The sequence below is a fragment of the Xenopus laevis genome, chromosome 5L (assembly GCF_017654675.1).
Source record: "Xenopus laevis strain J_2021 chromosome 5L, Xenopus_laevis_v10.1, whole genome shotgun sequence".
NCBI classification, from domain to species: Eukaryota; Metazoa; Chordata; class Amphibia; order Anura; family Pipidae; genus Xenopus; species Xenopus laevis.
Window position 1 is genome coordinate 109882641 of NC_054379.1, and position 10000 is coordinate 109892640.

Here is a 10000-nt window from a genome sequence, read left to right on the forward strand (position 1 = left end):
CCCCTTGCAGTATTCCAGTTTTTTTTAAAGATGTGTCCTCTTCTTACTGTTTAAAACACCCATTTAAGGGGAACTTTACCCATAAGTTAACCTTAAGTATGTTATAGAATGGTCTATTCCTAACAACTTTTCATTGGTATTCTTTTTTTCTATACTTTTTTAATTATTTAGTTTACTCTTCTGCCATTTTCCAGATATCATTCAAACCAGTGACTAGTAAATTGAGGTGAATTGGACTCTTTCAGACAGAAATCAAAGAGTGCATCCCAGTGTCAACATCGTACTAAAAATTAATCAAAAGCTCAACTATCCCTTTAAAGGAGAACTAAACCCTAAAAATGAATGTGGCTAAAAATGGCATATTTTATACAGTGAACGTATTGCACGAGGCTAAAGTTTCAGCTTGTCAATAACAGCAATAAAATCCAAAATTTTCTCTATAGTCATTTAAAAAAACATTACCCCACATAGAGCCTAATGCATTTCATGCTTCTCAGTACTTAGTCATAGGCCATCTCAGAGATTAGACTGTTGTGTTATCCCCATGGCCAATACAAATTATTTTTGAATAGCAACAATGATCCAGGACTTCAAAACTTGTCACAGGGGGTCACCATCTTGGAAAGTGTCTGGGACACTCACATTCTCAGTGGGCTCTGAGCAGCTGTTGAGAAGCTAAGCTTAGGGGTCATCACTAATTATCAAGCAGAAAATGAGGTTGGCCTATAATATAAGCTGATGCTACAGGGCTGATTATTAAATTCTAATGCTAATTGCACCGGATTATGTGCTGACATGTAGTAATTATGTGTATTAATTACTAATCAGCCTTATGTTGTTACATTTCTATTCTATGTGTATGGTATATTGTGAGTGGGTCCCTAAGCTCAGTAAGTGACAGCAGCACAGAGCATGTGCAGTGAATCAGCAGAAAAGAAGATGGGGAGCTACTGGGGCATCTTTGGAGACACAGATCTTTACTGCTATGGTTGCCTTGGGCTGGTACAGAAGCACAAAACATCATGTACAACATTTCTACCTACTTCTTTACTAAAGCTTTAGTTCTCATTTAACTCTATTGGGTCTTCACACAATCCTGACATATCATACAATAATGGGATCAGTTAAAAAATATAAATAGGCAAAAGAAACTCTATGCATATAGACAATCTATGGAGTTTAGAGAATCATAGGCTTTGTAGACGTTGTGAATAGTTGCTGTTTCAGAGACTGATATAGGTGTCTAGCAGAGGACTATGGGGTGGCAGGGGGCACAGAGGTCTACAGGCAGTTAGCCAGGTATTTTATTAAAGGAATAGTAAGACATTTCTGATACATGTGTGCAAGTGTCACTATCCTTTTAAACAGTAGAATTTCCCAGCTTGTATATCATGTACTGATTTCAAATACTTTATTAACTTAGTCAGCTGAAATGCTGTATTGTGTGCATAACAAACTGAGGTTCCATCTGGCTGGTTTATGAACTTTCAGAATTGCCTTTCCTATGAAACATAATGGCATGCATTACATAACTATCAGTCATGTTGAGCTTACTGACAACCATTGCCCTGGAGGTGGTAAAACAGCAGTGTAACATGTAAGTTCCATATCTCGGGCTGGGGCTGCTTTCAAATTGCTCGCTTTAACATATAAGGCTTTTAAAATCGTATTACCATAATGTCAGTTTTTAAGCAAACAGCTGTTTCTCCACCAGGAGCTGATCATCTCTGTTAAAGAATTGGCAATAGCTGAAAAATGTGCTTTTCGTATCCCCCTAAAACTACACTCCTTTAGTGCTTTCCTACAGGCACCCAAATGTAAGGGGTATATCGCTGTGTACTATATTAACCCAGTGTTTATCAGGATAGAGAAATCTACAAATAAGCAGGGAGGCAGTAGATGTTCATCTTTAGGGTCTATATGCATAGGTTCTATGAGTGCCTCTAGGCAGGAAACATCACAGCATTAGCTTACACAGATCATTACATCACATTAAACCCATCTCCCAGCCAGACGCCTCCTACGAGTGCCTAAGACTGCAAAGCACTCACTTCTTGACTAAACCCAATGGGTTACTATTATTTCTCTTGTCATCATGCTGTTAAATTACCCATTGTAGAAATGCCCTTAAAATATATATAAAAATGTGTTTTATATACTTTTATATTTGTCATTTAAGATGTGTTTTGCTTTTATAGTTTCAGTATAACTGCAATTTAAAACAATTTCTTCCCTGCTGGTTGTCACTTTTGGAATACTGTAGCCCATAGTGCCAAGACTCCATCTCTTCACAGTCTGATAATCAGCTGCATTCTGCTACATTGTGTCAATAGTCAAAACCAGCAGTGAGAATAACAAGGGTCAGACTGTGAATGCTTTTAGTAGGTATTACAGTTACAACTAAAGTTGAATAAATTGGCAAAATTGTATTTTGGGGTTTACATCTCTTTTATTGCCAGTTACACACTAATAAGTTACTTCCTGATTTCTAGAAAACTTTGATTTTTGCTTTGGTTTTCTGCAGTATGAACCATAAATAACAATAAAAGTTTATTTGACCTTGCTGAGAAATACCCAGTTATGAGCTAATTATAAATGTGACCAGTATTGCAAGGAGTAATATTTTCTCTGCCAGTTAGTTTAGAAAAAGCCTTTCCAAGAATAAATGTGGATATTTTTTTTCCTGTTAATTTGAATCTCTCTTAAGTCTAATAAAATATTAAAACATTTAAAAAACCCAAAAGGTTTTTAGGAGGTTATTTATTAAGCTCCGAATACCCGAAATTCCCCGAAATCCGAAAAATTTGTGATTTTTTGTGTTATAATAGGCTTTTAAAAAAATCACGAATTTTTGGGAATTTATTAAACCCCGAAAGCTAAAAAGCCCGAATATAAAAACACGGCATTTCAAACCTGTCCAGTTTGCATAAAAGTCAATGGGAACAGTCCCATTGATTTTTGGTTGTGTCGGGGGTTTCGGGCAATTTGACAATGTTTTCGGAGCTTTATATGAAAACTCCGAAAAATTTGTGGAAAATTCACGGAAAAAATCGGGAAAATCTGAGCTTTTCCCGCTAAGGTAATTTTCAGAAAATGTAATTATAAATAAGTGTTAAAAACCTGAGCGGCTTAGATCGGAGTTTGTAGCAGCCGATATTGAGATGAATTCAGACCTTGATAAATAACCCCCTTAGTATTAAGGGGCCTATTTATGATGCTGTGTAAAACATTGGAGAAAAACATCGCTGGTGATTTTGCCCATAGAAACAAATCAGATCTTTGCTTTTGTTTTCTAACTTTTAGGTGCCTGGGACAAGCAGGAAAAAGACACAGCTAGTGGCCAGAAGCCAAGGGACTTTGATGAAGTGTGAACTACAAATACTAAAAATGGCAATTTTTTTTTATAGATGTATATTTCAAAATGATTGCATACACCATACAGAGGGAAACATGTGTTTGCCTTAAAGGGCTTCTGTCATGGTTTTTATGGTGTAGTTTTTATTTCTAAATTACACTGTTTACACTGCAAATGATTCACTCTTCCATGCAAAATGTTATTCCAGAACCAACAACTGTGGTTTTTTTTTAGTTATAGTATTGGTGTGGAGGCAGCCATCTTAAGTCATTTTGCCTGATCTTGTGCTTTTAGAAGGAGCCAGCACTTCATGACGGAACTGCTTTCAGACAGGCTAATATTTCCTAACTGAAGGAGTCACGGTGGGACTTGGATTTTTACCATTGAGTGCTATTGTCATATCTACCAGGGAGCTGTTACCTTGTGACAGCGAGCTGTTATCTTGTCGCTTTCCCATTGTTCTATTGATAGGCAACTGAGGGAATAAAGAGTGACTTAGGTTTATTAAAGCACAAGTGACACGACTGGGGCACCTGGGAAACTGACGATATGTTTAGCCCCATTTCAGATTTTAACATTAAATATGAACAATTTTTTTGCTATTTTAAAAAAAATGGTTTTCAGTGAAGAATTCTGCTGGAGTAGCTCTATTAACTGATGCATTTTGAAGAAAACATGTTTTCCCATGACAGAATACCTTTAAGAACCTTCTTAAAATGTACTGTTATTATGGTCTTCTGCACTTTCTGGATATTGGGTGAGATGAGAAACTTGTCTCAGAAAGTGTTGTGCAGCAGGTTACCAGGGGTGGCAAAGGGCCAACTCTTGTAACTAATTTAACATTTTCTTTAAAATGAAAAAGAAAAGTAATTCTTTAAGTTATGCTTCTCTAGCTCTTCTCTGCACTAGTGGAAAGAGGTCGGTGTGTGTCTCAGATAGCAACAGCCCATGGCTCATCCCTGGTTTAAATGTATCTCCCTACTGAAAGTTATTTTGAAACATTACTGTTTATATCTAGAGTAACTGAACTTATTGTAGCTTTATTTTATATTGTAATGTTGCACTGAGTGTTAATGATCTACTCTCTGAAGAAGGCATTGAAGTAAGAATTTCATTGTACTGTGTACGCTGTACATACTGTATGACAATAACACTTTGAATCTTTGAATTTCACTCATCGCTAAACTACAGTTTATGATTCCTATCACATTAACTCACCCACATACACTAAAGTGATTAGAACATTGTGCACAAAAGCTTTTGAATTTGGGCAGAATGGCTATATTTACAATCAAAGGCCATGTTGTTTGGGATAATGTTACTGTGGAACATGTAATTATGTCTAAGTTTTTCAGTCTATACTAGTGTTGGCAGACTTTCTGTGGTGTTTTGATTGAACTATCTATCTCCTCTTGGAGAAAAAATTACAGAATTCAGTCTATATGCTGATCATACTCAAGACAACAGATACAATGTGGGTGTATTGCAAGTAATCCCTGCAATGTTTTGACAATTGCAATATTACTTCAAGAGGATATCCTGTTGTATTGTAATCAACAGCGCAACAACTGGAATTTCTGGAATCAGGCAATTCGGTTCTGTTTTATCTGGGCTGGATAAATATCAGCACAATATTACCCACTTACTGTATATTTGTCTTATCACTAATCCTGTACCAAATGCTTCACCAAAAGCTCAAAGAAGAATGTCCTACAAACCAGTTGCACCACTGGGAAGGTCTGCAGAAGACATGGGTTGATCTTTCCACTGAATACAGGTATAGGATCCGTTATCCAGAAACCTGTTTTGGCCATTTCCTATAGACTGAATGCTGAATAATAGGTCTCATACCTGTATCTTCCAAAACTACACTAGTTATTTGCTGACATATACTGGAATTATTTACTTAACAGTAAGTCTGGAGTTGGTCATTTGGACCATGTGTTGAGCTTCCCACTGTGAAATTGGTTGTAGATTTGCATGAATATGAATACAAAGTTGCACAGCTGGATACACAATATGACTTTTAGATTATGCTATAGTGCACTTGCTATTAAATCATTTGCTGGTAGGAATGGGAAAGGGCATTTTTTTTGAGACGGATACTTTCTGCTAATTCTCACACTCCTGTAGTCTTGGAAAATAGCACTTTTGTAGAGAAAACAGAAATATAATTGCGGAAAATACAGCTGAGACATATTACATTTCTGGCAAAAATGGCTTAATGGCTTCAACACTTAACTCATTCACTGCTGAAGTACACATAGGTGTAATAAAATCTTACCCTGGTGGTCTAGTGGGGGGACGGCAGGGACGCCTGCCGCCCCCTCGGCGGGGACGCCCTCCACAACGCGCGCTTCCTTAGTGTGCACGCGCATGCGCACTTCCGTATTTAAAGGCGCATGGTCGAAGGTCAGCCTGAGTTTGAGATCCAAGAGTTCCTCGATTCCCGCCTCGTACGAGGTAAGCTACACTACCTTATTAAGTGGAAGGGCTATGGCCCTGAGGAGAACTCTTGGGTCTCAGTAGGGGACATCAAGGCTGCAAACTTAGGAAGAAATTCCATCTAAAATTTCCTGGTAAACCTGGGGGTCCAGTCGCCCCCCCCTAGAGAGGGGGGTAATGTAATAAAATCTTACAATGTGGTCTAGTGGGGGGACGGCAGGGACGCCCGCCGCAACGCGCGCTTCCTTAGTGTGCGAGCGCATGCGCACTTCCGTATTTAAAGGCGCATGCGCGCTGGCGTATGACGTCAGCACGCAATGGCACCAAATTCAAAAGTATTAAAGGGCCATTCCCACTGTTTGTCATTGCCCGTGATAGGATTGTATACCTGGTGCTCCTGAGCCTTGTGCTATTGTCTGATTCCTTCTGAACCTGTCTGATTCCTGTTTTGACCCCTGCCTGGCTATTTTGACTATTCTGAATTCTGGATCCTGACCTTGCCTGCTTACGACTACTCTACAGTTTAACCCTTCAATTGATCGGTTTTGACCCTTTTTGCCTATTTGCCGATTCTTGTTATCTGCCTGCCTTGACCCAGCCTGTTTGACGATTCTTGTTATCTGCCTGCCTTGACCCAGCCTATTTGACGATTCTTGTTATCTGCCTGCCTCAACCCAGCCTGTCTGACGATTCTGTTGCCTGCTCCATTTGTACCGTGACCTTTGGCTCAAAAGACTCTGCTAACAGCCGTGCCCCTTTGCCTGCCAGAACATCTCGCCTTGCACCTCTCGTTAAGTCCAGGTGGCACCCAAGTAAGCTGAGGGCTCCTCCCGAAGCCCAACGGTGGTCACACTACTGGTGAAGCCGAGCCGAGACCAGGGTGCTTGGCACTTGTTCTGGTTTAGGGTGCCGGCCGTGACAGTAGGTATCATGCATGATGTCTTCAAAGCCAATGTAGAATACAATCGTTCAGATAATTGTTTTTCAGTAAGGAATCTTGTAACATGTAGCAGCTCATTTTCCAGTAAATTTAGTACAGCACAGAGACAGCAGGTTAAATAGATTTCATATTATGATGTGGAATAGCCCAGTATCATGGATTTACAATGATGCTTTTCTTTTCCAAGCAAGATGCAGCTCTGCTAATGAAGTTCAGAGTAAAAGCATCTAGTTATGAGAGTATCTCATGGTGGAGATTTCTTTGCCTGAAGGTGCTCAGCTAAGTGTTCAGAATAGTGCTTTTCATAATGATCCTCTCAGCTTCCTTTCTCTATTCAGATCAGCTTAATGTCAGTTAGAATAGAAAAAAAGTAATTTTACTAGTCACTGTTGATCATTTATGGTTTTTTGCTTCAATGTGGCAAAATGGGCTTTTTACAGAGATCAACAGCAAATAAGCTGAATATGTTTAACTCCTTTAGTTATAGTTATTCTTGCTGATTATCTTTATTTGTTTTTTTTTCTCAGGAATTTAGATCCTCTTTTTGCACAATACACATCTTCCTCTTCCTCATTTCTTTAAATCAATGATGTTCTGGGACAATGCCCCTTACCATTTTCTCTAGTTCTTGTACCTTCCAAGAATTACATAGTCCTATGGGCGAAAGGCAAATGTTTCTACTAGAATAAGAAAATGCTACAAGTCTTGGATGTTGTTAAACACTACATTTTACACTTGCTCTTCAAAGTTATTGTCATTTTAATAATAGCACATGTTAGCTAGAGTAGATGAGACTTATTGTAACTATACTGTACTTAGAAGAAGACAGACCTTTTTCTAATTTATTGTATATAGCTAGATTAAACAGAACTTTATTGTAACTTTATTTTATTATTGTTAATTGTCTAGTCTGTGAAGAAGGCATTGAAGTAAGAATTTCATTGTACTGTGTACATTGTACACTATGACAATAAAACTTTTAACTTGACTTTGTATCCTGTTACAGTGCTTGGAATGACTGATTACATACAGTATTAATGTTGACAGTAGAACTGAATGTCCAATGGAGGAACAACATATTATTTAAGGGTGTCAGTGTAAAAATATATGACTTAGCATTCATTGTTATCAGTGGTTCAGTGCAAGGATCTTTTTTTGCAGTTGTCTAATAACAATTCAGCAATTGATTGGTGCCTCTGGAGCCATGTAGTATTGGAGCCAAGGAACTAGGACAGATACTCTAATACACCCATATTGTAATAAAATTATTGAAACCTAAATTAGAAGTTGTCCATATTTCAGGAAAAACACTGGAGAAAATAATTTTCGCTAGATTTTTTCGTGTTTGTCTCAGATCAGATTAAATTGTGCTTTTTTTTTTTTAATAAATAAGGTCCTGTTCATCCCTCACTAATACATCACTGACTTACACCGTCAGTGTTCATAGTTAGATCATAGTTAGATCAGGCTGAAAAATCAAAGTCCATCAAGTTCAACCCCTTCAAAAGAAACCCAGCATCCATCCATATACACACTGACCCCTCCATACACTCACATAAACTATATATAACCATACACTTACTATAGATTTTAGTATCACAATAGCCTTGGATATAATGCAGGCATTAACAGAATCATCCATCACAACATCACCCGGCAGTGCATTCCACAACCTCACTGTCCTGACTGTGAAGAACCCCCTACGTTGCTTCAAATGAAAGTTATTTACTTCTCTTCTAAAGGGGTGGCCTCTGGTACGGTGATCCACTTTATGGATAAAAAGGTCCCCTGCTATTTGTCTATAATGTCCTCTTATGTACTTGTAAAGTATAAATGTCCCCCTCGCAAGTGTTTTTTTCCAGAGAAAACAACCCCAAACTTGACAGTCTCCCCTCATAATTTAAGTCTTCCATCCCTCTAACCAGTTTAGTTGCACGTCTCTGCACTCTCTCCAGCTCATTTATATCCCTCTTAAGGACTGGAGTCCACAACTGCACTGCACACTCCAGATGAGGCCTTACCAGGGACCTATAAAGAGGCATAGTTATGTTTTCATCCCTTGAGTTAATGCCCTTTTTTATGCAAGACAGAACTCTATTTGCTTTAGTAGCCACAGAATGACACTGACCAGAATTAGACAACTTGTTATCCACAAAAAACCCCTAGATCCTTCTCATTTAAGGAAAAGCCCAACACACTGGCATTTGGGGGCCGATTCACTAAGGGTCGAATTTCGAAGTTAAAAATACTTCGAAATTCGACCCTCGGATTGAAATCCTTCGACTTCGAATATCGAAGTCGAAGGATTTAGCGCTAATCCTGCGATCGATCGATCGAAGGATTTCCCGTTCGATCGAACGATTAAATCCTTCGAATCGAACGATTCGAAGGATTTTAATCCAACGATCGAAGGAAAATCCTTCGATCAAAAAATCACAGGCAAGCCTATGGGGACCTTCCCCATAGGCTAACATTGACTTCGGTAGCTTTTAGCTGCCGAAGTAGAGGGTCGAAGTTTTTTTTAAAGGGGAAGTACTTCGACTATCGAATGGTCGAATAGTCGAACGATTTTTCGTTCGATTCGTTCGAATTCGAACTAATTTAACCAATTCGATGGTCGAAGTACCCAAAAAATACTTCGAAATTCGAAGTATTTTTCATTCGAATCCTTCACTCGAGCTTAGTGAATCAGCCCCTTAGTGTACAACTTGCATTTATATGTGCCTAACCTTGCATTTATTAACATTGAACCTCATTTTCCAGTTGTATTGTTGTGTTCTGTGCTCCAAATTGGAGGCCTGTAACTAGTTGCTCAATGGCTCACACATGTGCTAGTTTGCTTTTTTAATTCATCCTAATTTTCTTCTATTTTTTTGTCCCTGAATATTCCAGATATTTTGAATGTGTTGCCTCTAATTGTTAGGCACAAAATACAGAATGTGATCACTAATATTATGTCAATTTGTGAACTTTCAGGGGTTAATTGCTTCTATTGTGACAATGTATTTCTAATTGCCCTTTGAGCCAATGGTGTGCCAACATATGAGAGGTGTAGGTGGGGAGGGGTTAATTATATACACCAAGCCAATGCATGTGGTTGGGGCATAGGAGTTGCATGGTGGATGGTCAGCCCAACTCTGAAAACAAGAACAAGACTCATACAGTACCATTGAAAATTCTGAAGAATGTATTCAGTTGTGTTGGAGTAGAATTTTGCCTCTTTCTCAAGCCCACTTAAGAAGACACTTTTTGCTTTTTTG

At 38.5% G+C, this 10000-nt stretch overlaps 1 long non-coding RNA gene across 1 annotated transcript in view; it reads left to right on the top strand.

The window, feature by feature from the left end:
- LOC121393790 overlaps positions 1-3982 on the top strand; it is a 26789-nt gene extending 22807 nt beyond the window's left edge. Inside the window, exon 3 of the long non-coding RNA XR_005961360.1 lies at positions 3304-3982. This is a non-coding gene — a long non-coding RNA (uncharacterized LOC121393790). The remainder of the gene's footprint in view (positions 1-3303) is intronic.
- Positions 3983-10000: the final 6018 nt, after the last annotated feature.